This window comes from Ornithodoros turicata, chromosome 2 (assembly GCF_037126465.1).
Source record: "Ornithodoros turicata isolate Travis chromosome 2, ASM3712646v1, whole genome shotgun sequence".
Lineage (NCBI taxonomy): Eukaryota > Metazoa > Arthropoda > Arachnida > Ixodida > Argasidae > Ornithodoros > Ornithodoros turicata.
Genome location: NC_088202.1, coordinates 110,993,477 through 111,008,506, shown reverse-complemented (window position 1 = coordinate 111,008,506; position 15,030 = coordinate 110,993,477). Strand labels below are relative to the sequence as shown.

At 44.1% G+C, this 15,030-nt stretch overlaps 1 protein-coding gene and 1 long non-coding RNA gene across 3 annotated transcripts in view; one reads left to right on the top strand and one right to left on the bottom strand.

Annotated features, from left to right (window-relative positions):
* LOC135385959 (kin of IRRE-like protein 1) overlaps positions 1-15,030 on the bottom strand; it is a 234,995-nt gene that overhangs the window by 74,009 nt on the left and 145,956 nt on the right. The window lies entirely within an intron of this gene.
* LOC135385963 (uncharacterized) lies at positions 5,215-7,055 on the top strand. The gene is made up of 2 exons (XR_010420543.1): positions 5,215-5,348; positions 5,880-7,055. It is a non-coding gene; the product is annotated as an uncharacterized LOC135385963 (long non-coding RNA).

The following is a 15,030-nucleotide window of genomic DNA, read 5'->3' as shown; positions in this document are numbered from 1 at the left end:
GCTTTCTTCTCCGTTGAACGCCAAAATCATCAAACGCCAACCTGAGAAAGCGCATCATGGTACGTCTCCTTTCATCATATCGAAGACTATAGTCGTGTTCAGCTTAAAGGAGCCGTAAAAAGGTATACAAGGTGCGCATTTCTCTGTGTTATATTATTGCAACTTAGGCAGTGAAACTTCCTTGTATTTACTAGCGCACAAAACCAAAAGGCGCTCGCATATGGGGGTGTTGTTTCCAATGCAGCCCCCAATAGACGGATTATCTCCGATGAATAGAAGGATTAGCCATTGTGTAGGGTACACCACTAGAGGGCGCTACGAGCGACGCCTCACCACTAGGGGCCGCTGCTGTCGCATTCCGCGGATAGACGTCATTGCTCCTTCGGGGAGCATGGTGAGAGATAGCGGGAGGTATTGGATGGCGATGCGAAATAGAGCGCCCCCTTGTGCGAGGCTGTGGTGGCGCTGCGGGCGACAGGACAGACGCTCTCGGTGGCGGCTCTCCACGGTGTTCTTATGGTCTCGTGACCGCGATACGCGGCGTCGGCGGCAAAAGGGTTTTGGGTCCAGCGTTGTGTGTGTACGAGTCTTTGAGCGAGTTTATATTAATCTCACTCCGTTTATTGTTCAACTGACGGTTGTTGTTTGAGAGCTCAATTGCTATGCTGTGAGATTGGGGTATACGGCACGCATACGGCATACGACAATATAAATAAATAAATACAAACAAAAGGACGTGCACGATAAATTACGCCACATTATTATGGCTTCCCGTGTTGCTACACTTTGCATTATAAAGGCGCTTTCGCTAACCAGTCCGTTCACAAACAGCCGTGTGCATCGCGTCGTGTATATTAGACTTGGATACTTTCCTTTTAATTGCCTAATAACGCTTTTGCGACTCGAGCTCGTATATTAGCAGGCACCAGACTCGCGCAATATTATTTTGGTGATGGTGCATATGTTCAGACAAGAGCGGAGGAAAGTTGTTCCCCCTATTTGCTTTATGTATTTATTCACTTCAGTATATCATTCTCACATACTAGTTTAAATTTAATTAGCGATTAGTAATACTGCAGTATAAACAATTTAGCACACTACAGTGCTCTAAGATATATTGTAAGCACCTTATGGCTGCAGAATCACTGGGTGGATATCTGTAAAATTTTAGTGCTTCTTTTCTGTGGTGGTCACTGTCACTAATAGGGATTCAGTTAAGTGTTGTGGCAATTCCAATGTAAACAGTCATCTGCTATATTGGAAAGTGAGTGATTATGGTCAAACAAGTCAAAATAAACATCATACCTTCTACAATACCATCTATGGTTCCTAAATGTCAGTATGACAAGGTATGAAGAAATGTTAACGTAGTGCATGCTATTCAAAGCAAGTTATTGCACATCCCCCTCCCCCCCCATCTACAAACACCCAGAAAACCTAGCACCGGCCCTGCACGTATGATTTTATTTCACTTGCGGAAATGGACTAGACGAATGTGAGTCTTATACTATTCAAAATCTAAACAGTTACAACCTCAAACTGGAAAAGAAATGTGTTCAATTTAGATATCACACGCGCACTACGTTTTCCGCGCAGTAGCACGCACCGCACCGCGAGAGCGAATGAATATCCGGCGCTAAAGTTCCGGAAAACGCACTGTCGCACACAATCTGGATCGGTCCGCAATATTGGTCGGCGTAATCCCGCTGGGCACGTCGTACCGTCTGCACTTCACGTTCGTGATCTTGGTTTTCATTTGCAGCCGTCTGGTAGAAGCTTTACACAATACCCCCAGAAGTTAAAAATTAAAAGAAAACACTGGTCCAGGATGCCTATACTTTAAAGAAATTCACATTAATACAAATGCGATTTCATCTGTTTCGAAGTTTGTCGATGTTGTTTTCTTCGTGCGGGCCGCTGTCATCGCCGCCATCTTGCCAACCCGGAACCGGCAGTGCGAGTAGCGAGAAGGCGAGGGCGAAACGAAGCCACTGCGCCTGCGCCAACCCTCCTTGAAGTGTGTTATCATGTTCGCGAACGGGGGACAAGTGATTGTGAAGGACTTTCATCTTTCATCGGGGGACAAGTGTTTGTGTTGTTGATCGCTGTCGCCGAGACTCGCTTTGTCCGCACCCGAGGGCGATCACAATCGCTGCCTAATCACGATTGCGCGGGATGTGGATCCTGCATAGGTGCGTTTTGGGTATTAGGTAGGTGAGCGATGGGTGATCTTCGTCATCTTCGAATGGTTCTGACGGCTGGGCTGCCGAACTTTGGCGGCATCGCGTCACCAGCTCGCGTGGCACAGTGGTTAGCGTGCTAGCCATGTCACGTCGTGACTGGGAGGTACCCGGGTTTGAATCGTGTCGTATGATAGCAGCCCAACCGTTGACGTTTGCGCCATGCGGAAGTTGTTGGAGATGTCATGACGCTGAATTTCGGAACCATGGGAGCGTAGTTCCACACAAACAAACGGAACACTCCGCCTCACAGCTGATAATGAAGCCTGTTTATTGACTGGTAATTTGAAACGTCACGTTCGGAGCTCTGGACTAGAGATGCGAAGCCCCGGAAAAACCCGGAATTTTGGGGAAAAAAAAAGTTTTTTCGGTTTTTTTCCTCGTCTCCGGAAAAATTGCCCAAAATTTCCACGCGCCAAAATTCAAAAATGTAAATTTTCGTGCCTTCGATGCGTTCGAACCCGCCAACAGTGCCTTGGGTGACTCTAATACGCCAACAACCACCAACTTAGAGCTCCGTCTGGCTGCTCCAAGCGATCGCCGTCGCGTTCACATAATGTCGGAGTTCTGGTGGGAGTGGACGGGTTGTTCCAATTACCTATCGCTGAGTAGACAGCAGTCTCATGGGATGCTCTGCTCTGCATTTATGCCTAGAGGGTGAACACTACCCAAGTTTCTAGCTCATTGTATGCTGTGGCTTGGCCGGCAATGCTTCGACTCAGCAGTTTCGTTTCGATTTTTTCAAATTTTTCGGAAAAAAAAAACAAGAAAAGAAAACGTTTTTTTTTTCGAGCTATTCAAAATTTCAGGAAATTTTGCATCTCTACTCTGGACGGCAAAAGGCTACGTACCTATGTGCCGTATGCGTGGTGGAGAGAGGCCCACTGGTTACTCAGCTTTGAAATCATTTATATGGGTCAATGAGCTGGCACGAGCCGAACGAAATGTACATTTGGGTATAATGACCTGCGTTCTTTCATGGGATACCATTAATTGTGAAATGTTTGGCGGCCTTGTCAGCTCTCAAAATATTACTGCGCCGCAGACATGATGGCTGGGCACAAAGACGTCACCCTCCCTTCTCCGCGATACAATGTAATCCACTCACTCTGCTCCCGTATTGGCTGTTAAGACTGGCCGCATGACACTGCGCGAACCCTCCCCCATGGCGGCGCTGCACTATCTCTCCAGAGGGCTTAATCACTTCCATCGTTTGCGAGCCAACGAGGGGCGGAGCTCTCGTTAACACGAACACGTGACACGTTTCACGTGACGCGTGACGTGCGTTTTTCGTTAACGGGACAAAGGCGTAATCTCTTGCTCGCGTAACGAGCGACGGTGTCGTCTGCCTAACGAATGTGTTCACGTGCTCACAGGCTTCATAGCCGACATGGCTCCTGATCTAACGAAGCTCGAGGCACTCGGGAGCTCGAGCACGTGGTGTGTGACGCGCTCTTTTCGTTAAAGTGACAGGAGCGTAATCTCTCGGTCCAGTTACGATCGAATGAGATCGTTTGCCTAACGAGTGGGTCTACCCACTCGTTAGAATGTGAAACATCTTCATTTGGAGATTTGCAGAAACGGAATTTCTGCAGAAACGAACATGTATTGCTCCACGACTGTGTCCAAAACGACATGCTCCCCCTTTCATCGTATTTACACCAGTGGTTACATGAGGACTGTGAGCTATTCTCGAGAAGATGCAGATGAAGACGAGAAAGAAGACGAAGAAGTGACAACGACAAGCCATAGACAAACCATGCCAGCTATCCAAACAAAATCAAACAACCTCATTGGTCAACAAGATTGCAGCCTCGTTGGCAGCTTTAGTTCGTTGAGAGCGGTGACATCACAACACGTAACGGCTCGTTACGAGCACGATAGCCTCAACGAAGAAGCTAAACGAGGAGCAGAGATTATGCCACAGCAGGACGTCGATAAGTTCCTTCGTTACGTTATTCGTAACGACTAGCTGACGTTGAAGCTGCCCAAGGAAGATGGCGGAGGGATTTTTCGCTTGGGCGATCACACAAGCGGCTAACTGTGCCCCATGGATGTGATGGCGTCAGGATGCCTTTCAACTGGACGAGACAGATCTTGTAAAGTTCTTCCGTCCGCCAAGAAACGCTCTCCGCGCCGTTTGTGAGAACCTGCGACCGTGTACTTCAGTCCGTGTTGATAGCTACGGGTGTTGTGATGTGATGAACAACAAAGGCGAAATGGATGCATATAGTAGTGTTCTAAGTGTTATCTTTAATAGTGCATTGCGGACATAGTGTTGACGTAGTAATGAACGTGAAGAGCAAAGCATTCTGTGGATTTTCTGAGGTTGATTGTCGTGAATAGTTTCATAACATTCTCTTGCTTCGCGGTGCTAACATGGAATTAAAACAGTTCACTAACGTTCTCTTCAAGCTCACTAGAAAAACGTTGCACTGCGAATTTATTTTATTTTAGGCGTCAGGATGCCTTTCAACTGGACCAGATAGATTTTGTAAAGTTGTTCTGTCCGGCAAGAAATGCTGTTCGCGCTGTTTATGAAGCCTGACAGTAAGGCTGCGCGTTGTACTTCCATGCTTGAAGGAAAAATGTACATAAAGTTAATGAACTATTTGTACACGTTGAGGAGAACGGGCAGCCGCCTCCTCTTTCTTCTTTTGATACTTCTGATACCACTACGTCTTTCCTTTCTGGTCTCGGACTCCCACGTGCCCTAGAACTCAGCACAAACTAGTTCTCGTATCATACTTAAGACCATTCTCACCCGACACCATCGTCAGGGTAGGAAAATGATTTACAATTTTTTGCCTATTGCTCGACGATTATCCTTACAGTGACGTACATGCTTGTTCATTATTTTCACACGACTAGCGAGCCATATATTGAAACTGGAAGAAAAAGAAGATGATGAACGAGCCTGGGAACGAACATTGGAACGCACTGATCTCGATTGTAAAAGGCTGGATCGCGGATAGGGAGCGCGATCGTGCGGCAACCGGCCGCCATATTACTGTACCGAAAACAGTCGCCGCAGCGATCATGGCAACTTCTTGCAATTACGGTCGTACCAACCGTACCGGCAATGATACCGGGCCGAAATTTCTACAGGTGAGTCATTCTTTATCAAGGTATAAATAGGCGTCCATTCTGTACATTTATTTGACAATTATGAAGTGTTTTTTTGTCCAAAACCAGCACTGGGTGCAAGTTGTTTGATCGCTCTTCCGAGGTTCAATCTAACCCACTTGCATTTTACCCGCCGGCAAATACAGTTTGAGTGCACAACATGCTGGAGATAACATGTTACACTACACTGATAGTGGTGTCATCAATATGTGCGAGCACTCGAGCGCTTTTCTGCATGCATTGCTAGCACGGTACCAAGTGTTCTCTACGGAAGCAAGTGCACAGTCATTTCTTTGAACCACCTTCGCGTATAAGTTCAGTATTACGTCATAATAAGACCAAGATAGTCACCCTTTTTCTTGTATCGGTATTATTTCTTGCCTTGGTTTGATTTGTGACAAAGAATCCTACGTAACGGTGGTGTGGTGTGACTTGCATACCGCCTTTGTGTCTGAGCTATGTTGTCAGCTTGTTGCGATAATAATAATTTGTATCTTGTCGTGTTATTTGCAGCAGTGTGGTCCCTCAATACAGGTTTCCTCACGGGGGCTACCCGGAGGATCGTCTGTGTCATCGAGCATCACCTGTGTCATCGTCTGATGCGATCGAGCTTACAGATAAGTATCATGTTCCTCATTCACGGGTTCCTACTGTACGAGGAGGAACCACCCCAGTGCACGCACTGTGGTGATCCTCTCTCAATTTTGTACATTCTCTTTACATGTTCACATCATGGAACACATCACTTCAAAGAGCTTTATATACACCTTAGACCCCTTCACCCAGCATTGTGTCTTAGTGATGAAGCTATAATTTCTTTTACAACAGCGTTTAAACGTTGAAATTTTTAAAAGATATCAAGATTGTAAACCCTGTTTTAAACTGATGTTTTAAACATTTATGCGATGCTTTTACTAAACAACATATTTATTTTTAACTAGTTGCAACCTAACAAATGTTCTCTCCTTCACAGCTGCCTCGACATACGCAAGAAATGGGTGCAAAACCTGAGCAGTGCCCACAAACTTCGATCACCGCAGCACCTCCAAAAAGTAAAAGCATATGTGTCACATGAGATTTTTAAAGGTATTCATAGCAGTGATGGCCAGTAGTTAACTACATGTAGTTAAACTACCTGATTGTAGTTAAAAAGTAGTTATCAACTACTTGCAGAAATGTAGTGTGCAACTACTAGTTAAACTACCATTTCGAGTAGTTGGCTACAGTAGTTAGGTTACTGCAGGCGCCAACTACTTCCGATTTTGCCGCAAGCTTTACGGCATGGCAGTGCTTCCGATTTTTACCTTGAGCTACTTGTTTGATGAGAACGGAGGTGCAGAGCAATTGTGCCGTGCATGTGTACTAAATTTTCACTTTTATCACTGCTTGTGATTCATATTTAGGGGTCTTAGAACGCTATAGAATGGGATTGGTGTTGATGGACAACATTAAGTAGTTATAGATGTAGTTAAACTACACTGCAGTAGTTAAAGAAGTAGTTTTAACTACCCTGCCTGAAAAGTAGTTGAACTACTAGTTAAACTACTCCATTGCAAAGTAGTTAGTAGTTATAGTAGAAGTACTTAGTGGCCATCACTGATTCATAGTATATAATACCTTGTATTAACTGTTGTAGATCTAACCCACCTCTACAGTGTACACCCTCAGGAATTAAAACTCGTTGCGGAACTGTGGTCATTGTTTCAGTTACTAGGCATGCACATATATGCTATAAGAAGAAAATTATTTCTTGAGAATGCACTACTGTTGATCAAACTCATGCAGCTGTAGGTTTACCTTCGGCCTCTTGGAACTCTCTGTAGTTGCCTTAGCTGCAGGAGGAGTGTCCTCCAGCATGTAAACTACTTGCAAAAATATTGACGTATTTAAGGTTATGACACAGTTTGAAGGGTTTCAATTCAGGAAATTTGCAGTGGCAGGGCCTGCCAGAGTGAAACCTACTGAATATTTATGGTGTCGAAGGGGCGGTTCCTTCAGGACAGGAATATCTTGGATGGGAGCAAAAAGCTTGAAATTAACAAAGTGTTGTTTGCATTACGCAATTTGTAATACACTGAACACATAGGCAGCAAAATAAAAATTTAAAATTCAGCATGTATGAAAATTGGGTGCAACAAATTTACATAGTGTACCTGTACGTTGTCATTTCTGTGATATATATTGTCATTGCAGGGAGGTCACAAAACAATAAATGTATTGTTTTGTCACTTCCCTGCGCATTCATTGTATCTTGAAATGCGTATATGCCAGAATAAATGTTGAACTTGAAAAATGTATATTTTCTTTATTAATAGAGCATAACATCACTTATCTTTACAAAAGCATATCGTGTTAATCTTTGTCACTCAGAATGCACAACCAAGAAAGCCATCTTCCACTAAACATCACGTTTGACAAGATTCAGTTGGTATCATTTCATACACAGGGAACACCAGGGCTCCAGTTTCAAGCTCCAAATCGTCATGTTGCAGTTGGGAAACCGTACATGTGTAGTGCAAGAGAGCCCTCGCACATGAAAATGTAAGATGGGAGTCACTGTTAATGCAAAGTGACTCCTATGAGAGAGACTGACGCTGAAGAAAAGTGTGCAGACTGCGGAAAGTGCCATAGAGGGTTTTCAGAAATCGTGCCTGGTTTCACAGCAGTGCTACCACATTCCCTTTTAGATGACGATGATAATGATTGGAGTTTCAGATGTGCAGCTGCATTTTTTGCAACGTGCTCCACATAACTAGCATGACAAAGTCAGCAGTGGATGGCAGGCCCCCATCCTTACGCAGCTTTGTTCACGCTGCAGTTCTATTCAGCAAAAGCATGTGAGTACGCGAGAAGGACATTCAATTTCACCTGCAAATAATCAGAAAAAATGAAGGAAGAAGAAAAAAGAAGTGCTGTACTTCAAAAGGATATAAGTTTTGTGTCTCAAGGAGGTGTTACCACTTACTAAATAACTTTATTAAGTTTACATCAACACCTAGATTAACTGGCCTAAGCGTAATCTAATTGCGTGCAGTAATTGTTTGGGATGCTTCGGTGTGTTCATATTTGCGAGGCATTACATCGAAGACACCACTGTCGTTCACTAAAAGGCCCTTTCTTGCTTGATATCAATCAAATTAAACGCATACGCCTGTTTGACACAACGGCTGTGATTCTACGGGGCGATTTCTTTCTACCATGCGGGTATCCCTTCTGGGACCGTTCTTTGTGGAACAATTTTTGTCCAGAACGCAGCACGGGATATTATATACATGGTTGTTGTTAACCTCACATCGTTTCTTATTGAAATATTGGCTGGGAAACGTGCTGTAGTACAATTTCCCAGCGCTGCACTGCAGTGACGGTCTAGTTTCGGAATGCAAAACATAACGTTATTAAGAATCGAAATGCAGGGCACCTGCGAAACACTGTTAGGATACATCAGTATACTGGCACCTTACAAAATCGCGTGGCGACAAACAATGATCAACGCCTGTAGCGCAATAAATACTCACAATCTCTGTTGCCTCCCATTGTTTCCAATGGGCACACGCAGCGTTTTAGGGCCCACCAACATGGCGGCCCGAATGCGTGCCTCTCTCCCACGAGCCCCTCTCCCATACGCGATCCAGCCTTTATACATAGAGATCAGTGTTGGAACGCAATGAGCATTTATGAGAGCAGGAGGATGCGAGCTATCGGAACAAATGGAACAGTCCTATTGGTCGGAGAAGATGCAGCCTCGGTGCCAGCCTGCTCTTCGCTCAGAGCGGTGACATCACAACACGTGAGCGCTCGCAACGTGCAAAATAACCACAAAGAAGAAGTTTCACGAGGAGCACAGATAGTGGCCACAGCAAAGCATCGATAAAGTTGCTCGTTTCGTTAGCCTGAACGACTCGTTCAGCTGTCTCGTGCCGTTAAGTTGAACATATGAAACGATTAAGCCCCCTGGCGCGCTATTGTGTCTCCTTATCTCCAACGGCATACGTAGATGACGGACTACATTTCTTTTCCTTCTTACGTTGAACACGAGTATAGTATGAATTCGATGTATCAGAGAACTACTCGGAAATGTTCTGTACCACCCATTGCGACATCAAGATATGAACTAATTGCAGAAAGGTCAAGAACTAAAGAGCGCATATTACCTACCCAGTAACTTCAAAGTAACCTGTTACATTCCCAAAGTAACTTGGGGACTTCAAGTTCATTTCCATTACTTGTAACTTCGTTGCTATAGCTACATCTTTTGCACAGTAACTTAACCTGCAACGAATTCCTATTGTTGAGTAACTTCCTCATCTCTGGTATAATATAAGATAAACATGTAGGTAAATCTCGTAATGATTATTATCGTCATTATAATTACCACATCATTCATTTTTACACAAAAATAATACTGCCATGCGGTTTTTTCAACTCTATAAAAACACAGGAAACAAAGCATGTAAGCACCAGTCAACAGGTTTGGGAGCATAGTTTCAATGATTTGAGTTTCAATTCCACATTACAGTTTCAAGCTTGCGGTGACATACTAACAATATTTTCCCCATCGATTCCTTGCATTTTCCCTACCGGTAACAGAAAAAGCGCACGAGAAAGTAAGACGGTGAAAAAATGTATATATACGCGTAAAAAGAATCTGCTGATCCTGCACGATCATCGATTACTGCGAATTCGATATTCTTTAGAAAGTCTTTCAAAGGTCGCTTGTTAAGAGGGCTCCAATCAAGGCACAGTGAAATTCACGGGTTCCGCGGTAGTTAGCTATAATTTACACCCTTCTGAAAGCAATCATTTTCCTTGCGTGCGCTGTAACCAACCGGAGACTTTGCAGCGCTCATTACTGAGCGGAGGTGGTTAGTTAAAAGGCAACCAGAATGTGCGACTCATTTGGCTTTGTTACCGCCAATCGAAATAGAAAGGCGTGTGAGGAAATTTTTGATTTCGAATACAGTTTGGACTGGCAGTGACCTGAAATGAACAGTAGCCATATCAAAATTACAAGTAAGGCCGCAGGTAATAGCGATATATCACAAGCGCATCATTAAGGCCTTCTCAGTTTTCAGCGTGTGTGTGAACACGACGCTTTTCTGGTTGCACGAAACGATGGTTGGATTCGATGAATTATAGTGATGTTCAATGAAGTTATTTGACAGTCTAATTGAGACACATAAGCTGAGATCGAAGAGATTTCAACAATATCGTTTTCGGTACTAAGTGCATACTGCGATTGTTTCTCAATATTGCTGTTCTCAGTTCTGATAATAAGGTTCTCACAAAAATAATAAGACGTGTGAAGCCCAAAGTTATCAACCGTTAATTTGCAAAATAAGCACGTTTGATTTATACATCACATCGCTAGACTTATCTCCGCTTTCTCGTACACCAGCAGTGCCGAACGGGGCCGGATGCACCCAGCCAGACTGTCGTACACTGCGGTGCTAACCACACAACATACACGGGTTCGCCTAAGGAAATGGTACACAATACAACTATAATCTAACATGAAGAAACGTTTGAGGCATAGTGAAAACACTGTATATTATGACTTTTATGCAGAGTAGTGCATTTGAGATAGTTTACTAGGACTGTGTGCTTCACTGTGCACTGTGCTAACCGCTTGTTTAGTCTTGTGTTTTTTTTTTTCGTTTTCGTTTTTCTTTGTTTTTTTGTGTGTGTTTGAGGGAGAGAAGAGGTCCTTTTATTGAAGTAACCGAATTCGCCGCGTGATGAACTCCCTCCCATCCCTTTTATTTATCTCTTTCAACATCACAATTAACTGCGTATTACCGCGGAATAAAAATTGTTCACAAAACTGCTTACTGATTTCCCAATGGAAGTGCCCTCTAGTACCTTGCTCTAGTGTCTTTTTTTCTTCTTTCTTTCTTTCGCCCTTTCTTTCTTTCCTGCTTTTTCTGTTCAGTGTTTTTTTGCTTTTCCATTTTTCATTTTTTTGGAATACCGAACCGGCTCTTGGCCTGGCTAACCTTTCCGTTCTGTTTTTTTCTTAATAAACATATACCTCCCCCACCCCCCACCCCCCACTCGTTTTTGCCACAAGAAAGGAAGAGGCGGAAGATTGAAACCCACGGAGCTGCAGAGTATGAACAAGGCACAGATTCGCATAGGCGGACACCAACATATCGAACGTCCAAACCCTAAAAACGCCTTCGCGCGTGTGTGGTTGTGAGTCCTTTTTCGTTTTCTTCCTCTTCTCCTTCCCTCTCTCATTTATCCCGCGAATCCTTATTCCACAAAGCGCGGTCCACGGGCCTCCAAATTCCTGAATTGGTAAACGAAATATAGTACTGTCTCATAGCTTCGGCGATCCATTCGAACTCTCCCCTTGGCGTCAGAGGATGTTAGAAATCGACCGCGTATCTACATTCCTTCTGTTCGTTGCGAAGGGAGCAATCGATGGTACCTGGACCATTACCAGTAATTGTCCGTCATCAAATATTTGCTAAATGGGTGAACCGACTCAGCTTCTGGTCGGTACATTTTTTCATGTGCACGCCCTAAAGGAGCTTTCCCTTATTTAGCTTCATCTAGGGCTGTAACTTTAAGGGGAATCGTTCTCTCCCACGTGCTGTAGTATCTAATGCCTTGTGCAGAAAAGAAAATCGACCACCAAATGTCTCCAGTATTGTGAATTCACGAGCGCCGCTTGTAGATCCCTCGGTTCTAGTAGCTGTTAATGAGACACGCCATTATCTCCATATTTTATGTTCTGTTTTCTGTTCTGTTGTAGTTCTGATCATTATGTAGGACTTAAAGGTCGCTACTCGAAATCGTCCACCAGATTATGTACAATCGAAATCCACTTCCATCCGTATTGCAATATCGACAGAAATATCGATAATAACAATCTGCGGTTGGCAAGTGAAACATTTCATTATCCCTTAAGGAGACAAGAAATGTCGGGGAGAGGTTAGTCCCTACACATTTCGTCCTCTACTGCTGACTTGCTGTGTCGACCTTGCTGCTTTTAATGCATGCAAGGTAACCTTCGAATGAAGAGCGGAGAATGCTTGGCTACAATTTCATGGCCCTGAGCAGAAACAGTGCTGTAGAAGAGAAGTGTATCAGAACACATTACCGTAACTCATTGTCAGCAACGTTACCGTTATACGTCATATATTTATAACACCAAGGTTTTTCCGCTAATCTGAAAAAGCGAGATCGGTTGCTGCAACACGTGTTTAATGATTGCCCCCTGAAAGAATGCGAGTCCTGGAGCTTGGTACCGTCAGTGCTAGCACTCAAGGTGATAGTCGATGAGAATCGAGGGATGCCTCTTTTCTCAAGCCATCGTCAAACGCACGACAAGAGCTTACTACCAACCTATGATCCGCAGTTTAGTGTGTGAGCACATGGAGCATTGTGCCGCCACTCTCCATCTGATACAATAATTACTAGCAATCGACTTGGAAATCACGCCCCCTCGCGATAATATAGTACACCGATATTCCTCAGTATCTTGTGTTTAAATTAGAATTCGTAAAAGGAGCACATGAAGCACTCGTGGGCGAATGGTATATACTAACGAAATCTCATCATATCATATCATCATCACTGTGCATTCAAGGAAACAGTATTTTGAGAAAATCACTTTTAAGGATCATGTGGTTCATACATACCCCGATTCTATCAGTGAAGGAACGAAGAAAAATTGTCAGTTCAAAAGAGGTGAAGACCGTTTGAGTGTCATCCGATCAGCTGTTTTTCTCTACATAATGGGGCAGTTTTCCCGTTCTAAAATTCTATCTATACAGAATTTACCTTAGAACAAAGCACATTTGTTCATGAGTTTTGACGCAATTAAGCACACTCATGGTAGTGGCTGAGTAATCAACGCACCTCATGAACTCTGCCGCTTTATGACAGCCCCGCCTTTACCTCAGCTCTATGTAACTGTAATGAACGGTCACTTAGCCGTTGCAGATAGATTAGCGGTCGTTTTAAATGCCGGCCGAGGTTAGCGTGTCGTGGTGGTGGAGGTGACAAGACCGGCTTGTCGTTGTTTGCTTGAGTGCAGCGTCACGCCTGTAGCCAGGATGAGATGAGATGATATCAGATATTGAAATAATGACGGTCAAAAGTTGAATTGTAGGGCGTTCATTGTTAGGGTTGGTGAGAAGACTCGTGAGGAAATACACTGAATTACAGACTTTGCGCCAGTTCATATTCCTGGAGGAAGCAGACTAGGTTGCGAGATTTGGAGTATATTTCAGTGGAAGAGACTGATGTAGGACATCATCCACCGTACTACTCCCCCATAGCCCAGAGTATTTTTCCCGCACCACAGTGTGTGCCCTACAATGAAGCAGGACGTGTTCGATAGTTGCAGTTTGCTGACAATGTCTGCAATTTGCGTTAACCTGTCATCTTGACCCAGTCCGCGCCCAAGTCGACGAATTCCTTCCTAAAAATTCCGACTGCCTTTGCCTTCTGTGTCTTCTTCGGCCATTATCCATTACTATCCTGATTAATCGAAATTAATAATTTTGTTACAATGTAATATCGTTGGTAAATACCGCGTAAAAGTGCATCATGCCCTGTTCTGGAGTTTCCGACAGCACACCTTCCACTATGACAAACTGTAAGGGGCGGTAGGTCCTGTTCTTTCGTTCAGCTGAATGCTTTCTCTCTATCCAAGTTTCTTTCGTGTAGTGGTCTGCAGCATGTCACACTATCCCTGCTAGTAACCTAAGACCTAATCTAAGACATTTTCCGTTGCACTTAAAAACAGGGGAAGTTCAGAAAGAGAACATTCCCGGGGGAGCCGTAGAATTTTCCTTCGCGGTTCCCAACTTTCACGCTTTTTAAGGTGTTGCGTGAATCTCCAGAAAAAGTTGTAATGGAGTTTGGGGCAAAAAAACCAGCAATCGAAAGGAAGTTACCATGACGGCTTTCTACGCACACCAATTGAAACAAGCTTGAATTCTGTAAAGGCTGCTCAGAACAGTCTTTTTTTTTTTTCTAAAAAGTGCAAGTGCTTGGACGTGGTGCCCAAACTTAGCGCCAATGTGCTCATGTGAAAAAAAAAAAATCCCCAGACGAGTGCGGAGAAAGAAAAAAAAAACATATTGTAAGTGTACCGACGGCAGGGCCGAGTGGGTACAACGTCTGCTAGTTGGCTGTAGACCTTAGGTCACGCTAAGAATTGGTAGGTGGTGGGATCGAATACCAACACAGGCTGCTTTGTCCGAAGTACTCCCCGGGCCTTCCGACTAGCCTTCCAGTTGAGATGGCAGGACAAATTCCCTGAGGCCGGACGAATACTAGCTTCCCCGTTTCTAATTCCTTGCTGCTGTTCTCTTCCATCTGCCCGCATTGTACAACGCTCATGGCCATAGTTGCTTCGCGGCGGTTACACGGAAGCTTTAAAAATACTGTCTGTCTGTCTGTCTGCTGACGCAACGAGGCGTATTGCGACAGCATAGCTGCTGATTCGCTGAACTGATAAGAAACTACGCCGAAAATTTAAAATTATAGAAACGCTTCACTGGGTACAGTACACGCCTACTCAACTTCGTAATGTCATTGATGGACCACAATCCACCAACGATTACATACATGCTCCTACGTACTCCTACATACTGCTGCTACATACTCAACGGAATTGTCTCTAGTATAGACCCTGTCGCGTTACTCT